Source organism: Pelophylax lessonae (genome assembly GCF_965119305.1).
Source record: "Pelophylax lessonae genome assembly, chromosome: 3".
Lineage (NCBI taxonomy): Eukaryota > Metazoa > Chordata > Amphibia > Anura > Ranidae > Pelophylax > Pelophylax lessonae.
The window spans coordinates 182,671,169-182,689,509 of record NC_138770.1 but is presented as its reverse complement, the minus strand read 5'-3'; positions in this window follow the sequence as shown (position 1 = coordinate 182,689,509).

Genomic DNA, 18,341 nt, shown 5'->3' with positions numbered 1-18,341 from the left:
TTAGTAAACTTAGTCCGATTTTTGTTGGTATATTGTGAAGATGATGTCACATCGAGTAAATAGATACCTAACATGTTACGGTTTAAAATTGCACACACTCGTGGAATGGCGACAAACTACGGTGCATAAAAATCTCTATAGGCGACGCTTTAAAAATGTTTAGCAGTTGTCAAAGACCACGGGTAGTCTTACCCCAACCAACCCTGGTTTAGCTATTCTCAGTCTAGGAATAGTCCACTATCCACATACTATGAGACCAATAGTCCCACATATCCTGTTAGCAGCACGCAACACCGTTCTCAGAAAATGGAATTTACAAGAATCTCCCAATGTATCAGAGACCATAAACATCATTCGTACTAACACGTACGAAAGACTTCTAGCAATCAACGCTATGGATTGTAGAAAATTCGACAAAATATGGCAACCTTGGATCGTTCAACAAAACAAGACAATAAGGCCATACACATGAAACAAGGATTAATGTAATGTATAAGCCACTCTTCAAACTATGTACTATTATTTTACAATGTACCATATAATATACTTGTTGGACTCTTAACAAAACTTATTGCTACCCCCATCCCAAGACACAGTTTGCTCCCAACAGGGGCGTCTGGGAGGGGTGGACAATACCCTACCAAGTCCGTATGCAATATTATAGTTCAACAATGATGCTTGGATTGTTATTGTACCTTTACCAATATCCACCAGTTATGTACCCTGAAGTTTAGTATTTCTACCAATGTTTATTCACACTTTTGTACCTCTTCTTTATGTAAAATCAATAAAAAATATTGAAACAAAAAAAAATGTTTAACGGCTACCAGTTTACAGTTACGCAGGAGGTCTTTCGCTAGAAATATTGGTCTCGCTCTGACGATCGCGACGATACCTCACATGTGTGATTTGAACACCGTTTACACAGGTACGTCAGTTTGTGGGAAGTGATTAACTGGCAATTGCGCAGTCATGCCACACTGTATGCAAATACATGTTTATCATTTTTTCCCACACATAGAGCTTTCTTTTGGTGTTATTTGATCAACACTTTTTTTTTTTACTTAAAAAAAAAAAAAAAAAATTAAATTTAAAAAAGAAAAAAAAAATTTTCTACATGCTGTTAAAAAAAAAAAACATATCCAACAAAATTAAATTTCTTCATAAATTTAGTCCAGAATGTATTCTGCTACAAGTCTTGGTTTGTGTGAAAGTTATAGCATCTACAAACTGTGGCATATATGCAGCGGGTAAAATAAGTATTTAACACATCGCCATTTTTCTAGGTAAATATATTTCTAAAGTTGCTATTGACATAATATTTTCACCACATGTCTGTAAAAACCCATGCAATCCATACATACACTATTTTGTCAAAAGTATTGGGGCACCTACCTTTACAGGCATATGAATTTAATGGCATCCCAGTCTTAGTCCGTAGGGTTCAGTATTGTGTTGGCCCACCCTTTGCAGCTTTAATAGCTTCAATTCTTCTGGGAGGGCTTTCCACAAGGTTAAGGAGTGTGTCTATGGGAATGTTTGACCATTCTTCCAGAAGTGCATTTGTGAGGTTAGGCACTGATGTTGGATGAGAAGGCCTGGCTCTCAGTCCAGGCACGGAGTTCTGAAGGAACGGCACGAGCGGCCGTTCCTTCAGAGCGCATGCGCCAGTGACGTCACTGGATGCATCGAAGGTAAATATCTCCTAAACGGTACATGTTTAGGAGATATTTACAGCACCTATAGGTAAGCCTTATCATAGGCTTACCTATAGGTACAACTTGCCGAGGAGGGTTTACTTCCTCTTTAAATCTCTTGGACATGGAGTTCACCTGAGCTTCACAGGTTGCCACTGGAGCCCTCTTCCACTCCTCCATGATGACATCACGGAGCTGGTGGATGTTAGAGACCTTGCGTTCCTCCACCTTCCAATTGAGGATGCCCCACAGATGCTTAATAGGGTTTAGGTCTGGGGCCATGCTTGGCCAGTCCATCACCTTTACCCTCAGCTTCTTTAGCAAGGCAGTGGTTGTCTTGGAGGTGTGTTTGGAGTCGTTATCATGCTGGAATACTGCCCTGCGGCCCTGTCTCTTAAGAGAAAGGATCATGCTCTGCTTCAGTATGCCACAGTACATGTTGGCATTCATGGTTCCCTCAATGAACTGTAGCTCCCCAGTACCGGCAGCACTCGTGCAGCCCCAGACCATGACACTCCCACCACCATGTTTGACTGTAGGCAAGACACACTTGTCTTTGTACTCCTCACCTGGTTGCCGCCACACACACTTGACACCGTCTGAACCGAATAAGTTTATCTAAAGCCCCGTACACACGTACCGATGGTCGGCTTACAAATGTTCCTCTTTTCTCCCCGGGATGTCGGTGTCTGCTGAAAAGTGCAAAGACAGCACAAGGACAGCACAAGAATTTTGTCCGCCGACTGCAGAAGTGATGTCATGTAATGGTTAACTTTCCCTGTGTTTTCTATTTTCTGAGCATGCCCAGTCTTGCAAATCTGCGGTCTGTCGGCCGAATTGTGTACTGACAGGCGAACAATCGTCCGTTCTGGTGTCGGCATACAAATATTTTCATGTTTGCACGAAAGACTTTTGTCCGCGGATTGTGCGCAGACATCTGTCGGAGGCACCATACTAACACGCGTACAATCGGCAGATCCTTCGTCCACCGACGTTTGTATGCCGACGATCGGTACGTGTGTACGGGCCTTTAGTCTCATCAGACCACTGGACATTGTTCCAGTAATCCATGTCCTTTTATTACTTTTGCAGTTTCACAGCATGACTGGCAATACTGCACTTTTTTTAGTGGCAACATCACAAAGCATACACAGAATAATATTCAACACATACACCTACCTAAATAGTTGACTAAGACACATAACGCCTGGTTCATACAGTAATTTTTTTTTTTCGTTCAGCCCAGCCAGCTGATCGAAAAATAAAACTGAGTATGCAATGTTAGTACAGCTATCTCCCTGCTAAGCTATTGTGTTCTGACCGGAGGGGGTCCCTCCCACCAGAATACAGTGCTCTGAACCATTGACTGCAAGTGCTGATTGGATGTCGATCGGCTGCAGTTTTTCCAGCATGGCCATTCAAAAAAAGATGAGCATTAGGCCAGTTTCTGTTGGACAGGCTGCTGTACACACTGGCCGAATGTCGGCAGGTTCTGTTAAATCAACCTTTAGTCAATCAACAGCAAGTGGATTCAAACATGCTTGGGACAAACATAGATCTATACATAGACAAAAAAGTAAAAAAAAAAAAAAAAAAAATACATAAGCATGTATAAAATTAAAAAATGGGGCAGTCTTGATGGACCTCTTTGTCTTTTTCCTGCTGTCACTTTTCTATTTTTCTAAATACCTGTTTACCTACATTAGGCTTTCTCAGCCTTTTTACTCTAGAGGAATTCTTGACATAATTTTCAGTTTTCGAGGAACCCCTACCAAATATGTTTGCATTGGTGGTCAATGGAAGAATGCCCCTTACGTTGGTGGCTAGTGGCCAACCATGCCACCCTTAAAGTGGTGGTCAAAATGCCACCCTTAAAGACAGCTGAAAAAAATCACTGGTGTTTTGGAGATGAATTTTCCAAGTGGTGGAAAATTCCCTGGAACTATGCGGACACCATCAAATGAAAGCACTATCAGCTCAAGGAACCTCTAGCCAATTCTGGAGGAATCCTAGGGAAAATGGCTGGCTTAAATGTTCAAAATATAAGGACATAAAAATTTAAATCTTTAGCATGTATTTTTAATGCATGATTCCCTACTCACCAGTATTTTGAAGTTTCTTTTATTTCTTCTGGGAGTCATTCTTTACCATGGCCACCTTAACTTTAACACTCAAGCTGGGAATAAAACCTTGTGTTCTGACACATCTATCTTCCTTTGAAAAACAGTTCTCCTGACACTTTGTTATATATTTTTAAAAAGAGTTCTGTCACATTCTGCTTCCTATTCTCCGCTACCCACATTCTGGCTAACACACTAAATCACACTGGGCAGAGCGAATGATAAACAAGCCTTTGGTTTTGTCCTGTGAATTTTTTTTTTTTTTTGGCAAGCCAATATAGAGAAATAGGTATTTGTGATATGCCACTGTTCATTTATGAACAACAACTGGGGCTGATTCATCAAAATCGAAGAAAAAAAAAAAGGAAGAAAAGTGAGGATGTTGCTCATTTTAAGGAAAGAAAAGAGAGAATTCTGATTAGCAAATTTAATTTTTGTTTTCTCACGGTCTTCAATTTTAATGAATAGGGCTCAAAATCTGTGTATCCAAGATACGTTTTACCAATCTACTAGGACTGAAACAAGTGAATAGTTTATTTTGCTGATGAATTAAAACATTAAATTAATGATGTGAAATGTTCAACATAAACATATAAGTGACAAAGGGTGTGCCAGGAAACCCACACCAACATGGGAATAGCATACAGACTTCATGTTGTAACCAACAGAATTCAAGATCTAGGCTATTTACTGCAAATTAACCACTTTACGTCTGCCTGCGGTAATATTACTGCGGCAAAGTGGCTCGTTATCATCTGACAACATAGTACTACGTCGCCAGACACTCCCCTTTCTTGGCGGTGCGCGCGCGCCGCCGGAGGCTCGCTCCCGCTGTATTCAGTCACAGCGGGAGTCGGGCCAGGGGAGGAGCAGCGGCGATTGCCGCTGCTCTTCCCCGATCGTCGGGGATCTAGTGTGGAGATCCGCCTGCTTGTGTAAACACAAGCGGGCGGATCTCCTAAGTGACAGGCAGGGTCAGATTGCAGGGTTCAGCATAGCTTGTGTCACATAGTCACCTCCCCCCACACACGTCAGTAAGCACCAGGCATAAAATTAACCCCTTCCCTGCCAGTGTCATTTTTACAGTAACAGTGCATATATATAGCACTGATTACTGCAGTAATGTCACTGGTACCCCCAAAAGTGTCAAAAATGTCAGTCAAGGGTCCGATCTGTCCGCCGCAATGTCGCAGTGCCACAAAAAAATCGCAGATCGCCGCCATTACGCGTTAAAAAAAAACACCAAAAATGACAGAAATCTGTCTCTTTGTTAGTAAACGCAATAACTTTTGCGCAAACCAATCAAAATACGCTTATTGTGAATTTTTTTACCAAACATAGGTAGCAGAAAATAAATTGGCCAAAAATTTAAAAAAAATTTGATTTTTACATTTTTTTGGGGGGAATTTCATATAAAAAAATGTGAAAAATATTGTTGTTTTTTCAAAATTTACGCTCTTTTTTTGTTTATAGCGCAAAAAGTAAAAATCGCACAGGTGATCAAATACCACCAAAAGAAAGCTCTGTTTGTGGGAAAAAAAAGGACATAAATTTAGTTTGGGTACAGCGTCGCACGGCCGTGCAATTGTCAGTTAAAGTCGCACAGCGCCGAATCGCAAAAAGTGGCCCAGACGTAAGACAGCAAAATCCTCTAGTGGTAAAGTGGTTAACTTAGCATTACCACCTATAAATCACCTTTCGTAAAAGCCCTTTAAGCCATTTGTACAATAGGTATTTTTGTGTCCAAAACAAACAAGTGCATGTAACTAATTTAAAAAGCATATATTATTCAAGTACTGAAAAAAGCAATGAAATCTGGGAACATGGTAACATAGCAAATAATGTTTAAAAAAATCACTTATTGAGCATTGCATGTTTTTACTGTACTCTTATTGTGCACGGTCTCTTCTTTGTGCTCAGTTCACACCAATGCATTTTTTTATTGCTGTTTGCAGAAACGCACTACAGTCCATTTAACTTGATTTCCTATGGGACTCGTTCACATCTATGCTTTTTTCAGTTGCTGTCTTTTTGGAAAGGGTCAGGGACTTTTTTAAAAACAAAACGTGTTTGTTTGGTTCAATAGACTTCAACAGAGAAGCTGCATTTAATCCACCCAACAACAAATTGGCAAACAAAAAGCATAAAAAATGGAAAACGCATCAAAAAACACACGAAAAACGCATCAAAAATGTGTGCAAAAATGTAAAATGCACTGCAGAATTGGATCAACAGCATAGGTGTAAACCAAGCCTAATGGGTCAAATTGTGTATAAGTACTGTTATTGTATTTTTAAACTTGTACATTTTGTATGGTTATTTTTCGTTTTTATGCTATGTTATGCTATGCTAAAAACATTTTAAATAGGTTCCTTAAAATAGATTTTTTTTTAGGATAAATTGCTGTACCCAGATCTCTATCTTTTATTTAGTACTCAAGCAATATCTACTTAAAATTGTATCTGTCCAATAAAAATATAAATAACAATCTTTTTCATATAACACATTATACAGTTTGATAATGCAGTCTATTTTATATAAATTTGGTTTTGTTGCCTTTGTCTATGGAAAATCTGGTCACTTTAGACATCCCCATCATACTGTTCTCAAAGGAAAAAAAACTGATTGTCTCTGACTAATTTTCCCACCATTTTAAAGATGCCAGCACTAAAGATATCTGAGATAAAAGTGTCAATGCCTTTGGTTTCACACAACTGGTTTCCTGTCCTGTTATTTTAATATAAGGCCCTACTCCGCACAGGTCAACTGCCCGCACTGCACGGGTCAACTGCTCGTTTTGCCTAGGGGTGAGCTTATACTTACCCGATCCTTCATTCCACCAAAAAATTGAGCTCCTCATTTGTCCAGTGGTACCTGTACCTAGTCTATGGAGCCTGATGGATACTGTGGGGCCTAGGGTAGACTGTGGCCCCATTAGAGAGGCAGTTAGGAAAAGAAAAACGCATTTCCCATTATAGAAGTGCTGAATTCAGACCTCAGGATTGTTATTAGATTTCCCTCTAAGCAGTAAGAAGTATTTGCACAGCTGTCCTAGCACTGTAAATTTTGTTGCTGTCTGAGCTTCTGTTACAGTCTGAAATTAACCTTGTATGCCTAATGCAGTCAAAAATTCCATAGTTTTGTAAAAAACCCAAGTTGTAAATGGATTTTAGAGGAACTGTGTGAAAGAGCAAAAGTGATTTTGACATACTTAAAATATCATTATGGTCATTACTATTGCTAGCACAACTATAACTTTTATCCACAGCACTGTTCCCTAATAGTTTGTCTATGCTGACAGTTCTACCATTCTCAGGGCCGTCTTTCCGAATGGGCATGCCCAGCGGGTGCCCGGGGGCCCCACTTGCCAAGGGGCCCCACACACAGGTTGGCAATGATCTGTCCCCCCCAGGCCAGATTAGTTTACCTGGTGGTCTAGGCCCCCCCCCCCCAGACCAGTTCTTCCCCTGGGAACAGGTGTTGGCTGCTTTGCTGTGGCTCTGAGTCTCTGCTGCACTGGTTGCTAGGAACCAGTGACGTCCTGAGGAGAGGGGACCCAGCATGCACAGCGGAAGAGGATCCTGCTCGGCTCATCCTCCTCCGCCCCTACAATGGCTCCACCCATCTCCTCCCTTCATTTGCTGTGCCGCTGTGGAAGTTAATCAGACTGCTGCAGGCTGCTTGATTTTTCTCTCTCCCTCTCTCTCTCTCTCCATCCTCTGTCTGTGCCATCCTCTGTGTGCCATGTACATCTTATGTGTGCCATCCTCTGTGTGCCATGTAAATCCTCTGTGTGCCATCCTCTGTGTGCCATCCTCTGTGTGCCATGTACATCCTATGTGTGCCATCCTCTGTGTGCCATGTACATCCTCTGTGTGCCATCCTCTGTGTGCCATGTACATCCTATGTGTGCCATCCTCTGTGTGCCATGTACATCCTCTTTGTGCCATCCTCTGTGTGCCATGTACATCCTATGTGTGCCATCCTCTGTGTGCCATGTACATCCTATGTGTGCCATCCTCTGTGTTTCATTTACATCCCCTGTGTGCCATCCTCTGTGTGCCATGTACATCCTCTGTGTGCCATCCTCTGTGTGCCATGTACATCCTCTGGGTGCCATGTACACCCTATGTGTGCCATCCTCTGTGTGCCATGTACATAATTTGTGTGCCATCCTCTGTGTGCCATGTACATCCTCTGTGTGTCATCCTCTGTGTGCCATGTACATCCTCTATGTGCCATCCTCTGTGTGCCATGTACATCCTCTGTGTGCCATGTACATCCTCTGTAAGCCATCCTCTGTGTGCCATGTACATCCTCTGTGTGCCATCCTCTGTGTGCCATGTACATCCTCTATGTGCCATCCTCTGTGTGCCATGTACATCCTCTATGTGCCATCCTCTGTGTGCCATCCTCTGTGTGCCATGTACATCCTCTATGTGCCATCCTCTGTGTGCCATGTACAGTGCCTTGCGAAAGTATTCGGCCCCCTTGAACTTTGCGACCTTTTGCCACATTTCAGGCTTCAAACATAAAGATATAAAACTGTCATTTTTTGTGAAGAATCAACAACAAGTGGGACACAATTATGAAGTGGAACGAAATTTATTGGATATTTCAAACTTTGTTAACAAATAAAAAACTGAAAAAATGGGCACTGTACATTCTCTGTGTGCCATGTACATCCTCTGTGTGCCACCCTCTGTGTGCCATGTACATTCTATGTGTGTCATCCTCTGTGTGCCATGTACATCCTCTGTGTGCCATCCTCTGTGTGCCATGTACATCCTCTGTGTGCCATCCTCTGAGTGCCATGTACATCCTCTGTGTGCCATGTACATCCTCTGTGTGCCATCCTCTGGGTGCCACCCACTGTGTGCCATGTACATTCTATGTGGGACATCTTCTGTGTGCCATGTACATCCTCTGTGTGCCATCCTCTGTGTGCCATGTACATCCTCTGTGCCATGTACATCCTCTGTTTGCTATGTACATCCTCTGTGTGCCATCCTCTGGGTGCCACCCACTGTGTGCCATGTGCATCCTATGTGTGACATCTTCTGTGTGCCATGTACATCCTCTGTGTTCCATCCTCTGTGTGCCATGTACATCCTGTGTGTGCCATCCTCTGTGTGCCATGTACATCCTCTGTGTGCCATCCTCTGTGTGCCATATACATTCTCTGTGTGCCATGTACATCCTCTGTCTGTGCCATCCTATACCTGCCATGTACATCTTCTGTCTGTGCCATCCTTTACCGGCCATGTACATCCTCTGTGTGCCATCTTATACTTGCCATGTACATCCTCTGTCTGTGCCATCCTATACCTGCCATGTACATCCTCTGTCTGTGCCATCTTTTACCGGCCATGTACATCCTCTGTGTGCCATCCTATACTTGCCATGTACATCCTCTGTGTGCCATCCTATACTTGCCATGTACATCCTCTGTGTGCCAGCCTATACCTGCCATGTACATCCTCTGTATGCCATCATCTATGTGCCATCCTATATCTTTCCTGTACATCCTCTGTGTGCCATCCTATATCTGTCCTGTATATCCTCTGTGCCATCCCATACCTGCCATGTACATCCTCTGTCTGTGCCATCCTATGCCTGCCATGTACATCCTCTGTGTGCTATCCTATATCAGTCCTGTACATCCTTATATTGTCCAAACGTTGCGTTACTGATGGAGGTACCAATAAATATCGCCTTATCGATAATTGCATTTTTATTCTCGTGGGTGATTGTGTAGGCAGGGCCCAGTGCACTGCATTGCCCGGGGGCCTATAAGGCTCTTAAGATGGCACTGACCATTCTCCATTGGTTTATATTAAGATCCATTTATTTGTATAAGGTTAGCCATCAAAGGTTTGCTTCGTGGTTGTAAACTCTTACATATACTCAGTGAAATGAGTTTCCTTAGGTGATAATACAGCCATTCAAAGTGCAGAATGTATGCAGCTTGTCTAAGCTTTCAGAAAGCAGGGGGCAGGGAGAGCTCTGAGAGCCAATTGGAGACAAGGGACACACCCCCCTTCACACAGAACACAAGAACAGAGCTGAGGCTGTCAATCACAGGCTGTGTGCTGGAGCTTCCTCCCGTGTCACCTTCTTTCACTTGACATCAGAAAAACCTGTCAGAAGTGACTCATGCAGAGGAATGAGGCAACAGACAGAAATGGCACTTAGTGCTCTGGTTTGAGACAAGTACACACTTTGGAAGGATATACTTTGTTCAAATTCTATGTCTGAGGTTTACAACTACTTTAAACCTGAACCATGGTGCACAGCAGGGGACACAGGCATCTGGATTTTTTGTAGCTGTACTTTATCTCAATTGATCACATAACCTAACCCCCTAAAAAAAAAAAAAGCATTTAACCTCTCTCTATCACCTAACATTTAACCTCTAAAGTGAACCTTTAAACTATTCTTGAAAGTATTCCTCGCCATGACCCTAACATCAAACTTTAACCTTGAGCCCAGGGCCGGGACAAGGGGTGGGCAGGAGGGACGGTTGCCCTGGGTGCAATGGTTTATTGCAGGGATGGGGGAAGCGCCTTGACCCTAACCCTAAGTGAAGGGGGGGGGGCAGTTTGGCATCCTTGCCCTGGGCGCTGGATGACCTAGTCCCAGCACTGCTTGAGCCTTTTAATTTACCTGTGCCCTAACACTTCATCTATCTTTTAACCTTCAAAGCCCTACCTCATGTAAACTAACAGGGTACCCTGCACCAGACACCCATGTTAAAGTGTACGTTACTCAAATATTTCATATTTCTGATATGTGTTTGTATTAACATGTACTTGTATTTAATGGTTTTCTTTTCTCTGCATTGCTTCTCTTGTGTGTCCCCCCTGCTTTCCTATTTCAAACTGACCCCACCAGGTCAAGGAAGCACATCCATTCCAGCATGGTCAGTTTTCTTCTTTGCCTTCTCCTTGGGAGCACATCCTGCCTGTACTCCAATGGTCAGACTTCTTCTGACAGCCTCGCCTCTCCCTATCCCCAGTGGTGTATTTAGGTTTTGTGCTGCCCTAGGCCTGACTAAACTTGTGCACCCCCTAATTTACATATGACCCACCTCTTCCTGTAAAGGCCACGCCCTTTACTGTTTACGACCCGCCCTGTCATCTGTGAACCACAGACCACAAGTCTATCAGTGCCCATTAGCGTAGCCTCATCAGTTCCCACAAGTTCAGCCTCATCACTGTGCAGCCTTATCAGTGCCGCCTCATTACTGCCCATCAGTGCAGCCTCATCACTGACCGCTTTATGAGGGTGCCAGACCGATTTGCCTCCTGGACTCTGCCCTCTGGCCCAATTCACCCCATAAGACTGGCACTATATTAAAAGTGTAGCGCAAGCCGGTGGAGACCCTTTTCGTGCGTGAACAGGGAGGAGGCTGTTTTTTTTTTTTGTGCAGGGTGCAGCTTTTTTGCTGCCCCCCCTGCAAAGTGCCGCCCTAGGCCTGGGCCTTGTTGGCCTAGGCCAAGATACAGCACTGCCTATCCCCACAGCTTTTCACTGGGAAGATCAGTGTACTGCTTTTTCACTGACATACTATATATGTATATACACACATACATACTGTACATATACACACACATATATATACACCCACACACATGTTTGCTTTGCATTTATAGCTGTGTTACAAGGAAAAGGTTCACATACACTTTAAATGCATTCATGCTAAGTTATAGGTGAATGCAACACTGCCAGGTATTTATTTTCACCTCAGAACAAGTCATCATCCCTTTTATTTCAGAAGGATGGAGTTAATTGTTCAGTTGTTATCCAGCTCAGAGATGACACTATTATGTAAGTCCTAATAATTGGTTAGAAAGAGAAGTCACTTATAAAAATGGTTCCCGAACTTACTGATCGCCAACATTGAGATGCCTCCTATACCTGTCCGTGACCATTCCTCTTGGGCTTATTTTAATCCTATTTATATAATCGATATTGACATGAAAATTCTCACAAAAATCCTAACCAAGCACCTAAACTCTTTTTTTGACTTGTTTAATCGAAAAAGGCCAGGTTGGCTTTGTTCCACGACGACAGGCAGGAGATTCCATTTGCTGAGTTCTATATCTGCAACACTTGGCCCATAGTTGCTCAGTGGAATCAATGCTCTTATCTCTAGATATAAATAAGACCTTATCTTGTGACTGTTCTCTGTCATTATGGGTTTGGTTCCTCTTTCTTACGCTGCTCTATATGATTTTCCTCCAGCTAAACTTAAATAATATTGTTTTGAGTCCCCTGTTTTTCCGATCCGTAGTGATACTTGACAGCTGTCCGCTTTTCCCACTTTTATTCATCTTGACCCTAGAACAGTTGGCGGAGGCTATTCCCACACACCCAGATATCACAGGTATTGATGTAGCAGGCTTCTCCCAATACATGTCGCTATTTGCTGATAACATACTTCTGACCTTGACTTCTCCTAGAATCTCTCTTCCAAATGTATTCTCTGTCTCAGACACCTTTGCCTTGTTATCTGTTCTCTGCGTTAATCCTGCCAAGTCCAAGGCAAGGCACTGTCTATAAATCTTTTACCCTCTGAATTGGCTGAGCTGAGAAGAACCTTTTCCTTTCATTTGCCTACCACTACCTGGAAATTCAGCTCTCCTCGTCATATGAGGGACTCTATCAAGCTAATATCCCTCCTCTATTTTGTTTCGAGACCCCTGTTTTTCTGATCCATAGGGGTACTCGACAGATGCCCACTTTCCCCACTTTTATTCATCTTGACCCTAGAACCATTGGCGGAGGCTATTCGCAGACACCCAGATGTCACAGGTATTGATGTAGCAGGCTTCTCCCAATACATGTCGCTATTTGCTGATAACATACTTTTGACCTTGACTTCTAGAATCTCTCATCCAAATTTATTTTCTGTCTTAAGGGCCGTACACACTTGACCAAAATCGGACGAAATATCCTCCGATTTTTCTCTGTCTTCTCAGCGTTTATTACCATTTTTAGTCGACAGTGCATAAATGTTCACAAAATTTCTCGTCCGATTTTTCTTTTTTTTGGCACATTTGTTCCTAGACTTCCGGGTTGTCAGCAACTTCAGATCATGAGCGGTCTTTCATATCCGATTTTTCACGGACGTACTGCATACACATTAAACGAAAATCGGTCGTCTGGGGACAGACGAAAAAAATTTTGGTGTTTGTCCCTCCGTTTTTTTTCGTTGAAAATGTCGGCATCGGCTGCTGAAAGTTGTGTACACACTAGGTGAAAATCGGACGATTTCACATCGGGCGGGAATTTTCGGCAGATTTTCTACTAGTGTGTACTCTGCTTTAGACTCAGTTGGCTCGTTATCTGGTATCTGCTTTAATCCTGCCAAGTCCAAGGCAAGGCATTGTCTATAAATCTTTCAGCCTCTGAATTGGCTGATCTGGAAAGAACATTTCCCTTTCAGTGGCCTACCACTACCTAGGAATTCAGCTCTCCTCGTCATATGAGGGACTCTATCAAGCTAATTTCCCTCCTCTGTTAGACACTTCACTGAGCTGTTGTCCTCCTGGGCTCACTTTCTGTTGTCCTGGTTTGGCAGGATTGCTGCAGTCTGTTTCATCTATCTTCCAAAATTGTTATATGCCTTCCGTGTCCTACCAATCTTGATTCCTTCATATATCCTATGCATACACAATGCAGACTTTTGTAATTTATCTGGGGATCATCTAGACCCAGAATCAATAAACAGGTTCTATTTTACACTCAGTTCTGAAGGCTTATTACTTAGAGGCTAATGTGGCTCCTTTGTCCCATCTTCATGAGACTCATAAACTTCCACTGTGGGCCACTATGGATCTTGCAGACTCTCACCCCACACCTCTCTACCTTGGCTTCCCACTGCCTTTCACCAATCGACAATTAGCCCAATTCTATTTTTTACCCCTCTGAATGTGGAATCCTATCTCTCATCGTTACACATCCTTCAGTGTTCCCCCCTGGTTATTTCCCGGGTTCTCAGATCTCAGCCCACTCCCTATACACTGACCATATTTGAGAGTCTTTTTAGGGCCAGACCCCATTCCCCTGGCCTTATTTCACTTATTTATTCCTCAATAATAAATTCCAAAAATCCCCCACTGCGACACTACCATCTCCAAAGGTTAAAGTGAACAGGAGATGCGACTAGATCCGGAGGACTGGCAGATTATGACCTTGACACTATCTAAGAGTTCCAAGAATGTGCTTGTCTTGGAAAATGCCTACAAGATTCTGTATAGACGGTACTACACTTCAGCCAGGCTTACATGTTTTATCCCTGCCTACCCACCAAATTGTTTCAGAGGATGCTCACAGGTGGGAATGATGACAAATATCTGATGGTCTTGCCTGAAGGTGTGCAGACTGTTGGGTCAGGATTTATGCCCTACTCCACACCTTGCCTTATACTGACCTCAAGCAGAATCCATACTAAGACCTTCTCTGTAAACTGTTCGAAGAATTACTTCGCCCAGGTGGACAATTGGCATTACATCTTTTTACTGTAACTAAACTGATCATAGCAAGTGCTTGGAAAACCCCAATTCTTAGTTTTGAAGCTGTCAAAAACTGCATGAATGATGAAAAACCAACAGCCATATTGTCAGACACTCACGGGAAATGTCTCCGGGTGTGGCAACCCTGGATTGCTAATAGTGATCGATCTATATTGTTTTTTTATTGCCAATACTGATATTGTGGTCATCGCATATCGGTATTGGCCAATATCTGCCGATATTTTTGGACATTTAAAAAACATTTTTTTTAGATTTTTTTTTTTTTTTTTTACAGGTACTCTTGTGGGGGGATTTTGGGGGTCTAAAAGACCCCCAAACCCCTCCTCTGCACTTAAAAGCATTCAAAATGCCAAGTTTGGCTGTTTTGAATGCCGTCATTTTTTTTGAATTTGGCGCAGAGTACCCAGAAGTGATGACATCACTTCCAGGTTTTTACATGGAGACCCAATCAGAGCCGAATGCAGCTTTGATCGAGTCTTCAGCAGCCGTGCAGGTAGGATGCCCGTGTCTCCCGGTGGGATGGGAGACCTGGGCTAGCCGCGGTAGGCGGCAGGAGGGGGGGGGCGACCCCTCCCGCTCCTTGTAATGACAGCCAAACGGCTTCTCAGCTGCATCGGATGCCATTACAAGACAGCCAACCATCGGCTATGGACGCCAGTACTGGGGTGATGTCTCTAGCTGCAGACATCACACCGGTACAAGCACTTTCCTGAAATATCGGCAATATCGGTAACCTCAGGGGCCGATTCCGATATATCGGGGACAGTGCAGATCGGCACTCGATATATCAGCTTTGCCGATAATCAGTCGATCCCTAATTGCTTGGTTTGACAGGGCTCTTTTGTAGCTCTAACAGCCCTTTGTTGTGAATCCTTGTGACTCCCCTTTTTCTTTCTTTCCTTTCTCTCTTCTTTTTCTAGCTCCTGTTATTTTTCTTCTTTTACTTCTGTTTTCTTATTTTTTAATCAGGTACCAAGATTGCTCAACCACCGGGTGTAGGCAGGGCCAAGACAGTTATGACATGCACAATCTTCACTTTTGGCATTAAAACGAGCCTTAAACATTGCACTTCAAAGTCTATGCATTTGAATCATTTGATATGCTGTTTGATACTGATGTTGCTAACATCTATACGCTAACCCAAATCTTCTATTTTTATACTGCATGGCTGAGTACACTGGTTATGTGTGCTTTTCACACTCAAACTTATTCATTGTTAAATATATCTGTCCAATTGATGATTCTGTCTATTTGACTTGATTAGAGTACAAGGACTGTTTTCTAATGATAACACTTTTACTGTTGCTGTATATCTGCAAACATCAGGAATGTATTTATGAAGACTTGCAAGATTACTAAATGGTCCACAGATAAAATAAAATAGAGCCTGTCAGGTTTCTAAAAATAAAAAAGCAGAAAAACAGCTCATGCTGCAATACTCACCTTCAATCCGGAGCTCTCCCCTGCAATTCCTCTTTGCCACAGTGTGTCTCTATACTCAGAAGACTAAAAACTCCACTGCGAATGTTGGGTGTCATGTATCTGTGCATCACCACGGTGATGTTCATTCACTATGTAATGATGCAGGGACCAGCCCTGAGGTCATCAAATCAGAACCCCCTACAGCCTGGAGAAGACAGAAGAGTAGGATCCATCAAGTCAGGTGACCAGCCAGAAGACTAGTTAAGTATTAAACACATAGCTAAGAATGTAATATATTGCAGCTTACCAATAATTAGATGTGGTGGCTGCATTCGTTTTCTTTTTTTAGACGTTTTCCCCTGGTTATCTGGCCAGTAACACACCTCCTGTATTAGAGTGCCCCCACTCTGGATGAAGGAGCATAGGGGGACCTTTGGAACGTAACATTATCAGTCTGGGAGGAGGAAAGTGTTAAATGCGCTAGAAGATTTTGATATACTAAACAAATTGAAGATGAACACTGGCTAATACTTTATAACCAGTAACAGCAATGTATTTTTGTTTTGTTTTGAGATAAAGGTTTTACATGAATTAAGCTGATCATTGTAAGCATCCATGTCAATGATAAATGGTTCGTCTCAACACTCTAATCTGCTATGTTTGCAGGAGAATTTGTTCTTTTGAAAAAAAAAAACTTCCTGGTAGGATCACCAGGTGACAATAAAGGAAAAACAGCCCAAATAGATAAACAAATGCTACAACTGCATCTAAGACATGGTAAGCTGCAATATAATAAATGTTTGCGTTTGGGTTTACTACCACTAAAAAATAAATAAATAAATAAATAAATTTGGGAGGCCTCTACTTGGAAGGCAAGTTGGGGCAGGAGGCTGATCTTAGAACTGGGCATTACCCCTGACATTAACCTCAGCTTACGCCTAAATAAATCACAAAAGTTGACTTAAACTTTCTGCAGCACACTTAAAGATGTATTAAACTCAGAAACAACCCCTCACCAATCCTTAGACGTGGTGGCTGCATTGGTTTCTTTTTCTAGATTTTTCCCCTTTATTTCACCTGGTGGTCAAACCACTTCCTGTCTTAGGGTGTCTGCAATCTGGATGAAGTAGTAAAGCATACACCTTTGGACACTAGCATTGTCTTTCTGGGGAGAGAAGAGTGTTAAGCTGGCCATACATGGATCGAAATTGGGCTAGTCCAGCAGGGACTGGCCGCATTTCGATCCATGTGCGGCCACTTTGGTTAAATAGAACTGTGAATTGTTTTGAATATACACAGTGGTAAATGACAGCCAGCTCCCTCCCTCCTCCTTCATGCCCACTAACCAGCTAAACACAATGGGGGCGGAATATTACATGTAGATGAATGGTGGCTTCACCTCCCTTTTTTTCTAAGACACAGGCTTGATTGCAAATATATATTTGTATGCCAATTTAAAACAGTTTACTGATATTATTTATTTATGTTTACCCTGTATCCAAAAGTCTGTTTTTTTTTAAATTTTTATCTTGAACATGTGACCAGTAGCAGAGGACTAGAAGCTCCTCCTGCGTATGTTTCCCTAAGGTACTTAGATGTTTTTTTTATTATTAAAGGAGAAATACAGCCAAAGCTCTTTTGGCTGTACTTCTCCTGTTGATCACAGGAGTGCAGTTTCTTTTGCACTCCTGTGACCCATTTTCAGCAGACAGCAGGCTGAAGCTTGCTGTCGGTTGATGTCACAGAGCCAGTCCAGCCTCAGGGAAGATTGCGACAATGGACTTGGGATCCGCCACATACATGGACTGGAATGCGGCTCAGCCTCTCCGCAAGCTCCCGCCCCTCCAGGGCAGAGCAGAGATCTGGTGACTGGCAGTCACCAGCTCTCTGCTCAGGAATTATATGGGTCAGGGGGTGTTGGTATGGGGCGCTACCACCTTGTACAACAAAATCAATGGTGTATGTGGTCCCAGTATGAAAGTGCACTGTGATCATATAAAAGCAAATTATGTGCAAGAAAAAAACTTTTTTATACAATATATAAGGTTCTGCGTGCTATAAATGAGATAATATGGTGTGCAAACAGTGCATACAGTAGTGCAATCCACAGTATATGTTGTTTAGGTGAATTGTACCATTTATTGAGTATATACTAGAAATGCGACCATCAGCCTGTGGTCGGTGAGAAAGTGCCAAGTGCAAAAAAATCAGGTGAATAAACTTAAATAATACTTGAAAAACCTTTTATTGTGATATCCCCTTGCGGGGAAGACTGGCCTCCGTGGTTGGTAAACCAGTGGTAGTAAAGTAAAGTGGTGAGTGAGTTGCGCTATTAATGGCGCGTGCTGGGAGAAAAAAGTGCTTTGTACCGGAGGTCAAGCACTTACCAAGTCCTCTCCCTTCCTCCACACTCAGCCGGGTTGGTTACTTCTCCCCTTACTGTGATGCCTGCGGTGTTTGGATGTTTCACTGGAGTAGTAGTGCTCGCATCTAGGGAGTCAGTGTACAAAACCAAAAGAGGCTTCCATGGCGTAGTACAGTAATTCAATAAAGAATAAAGT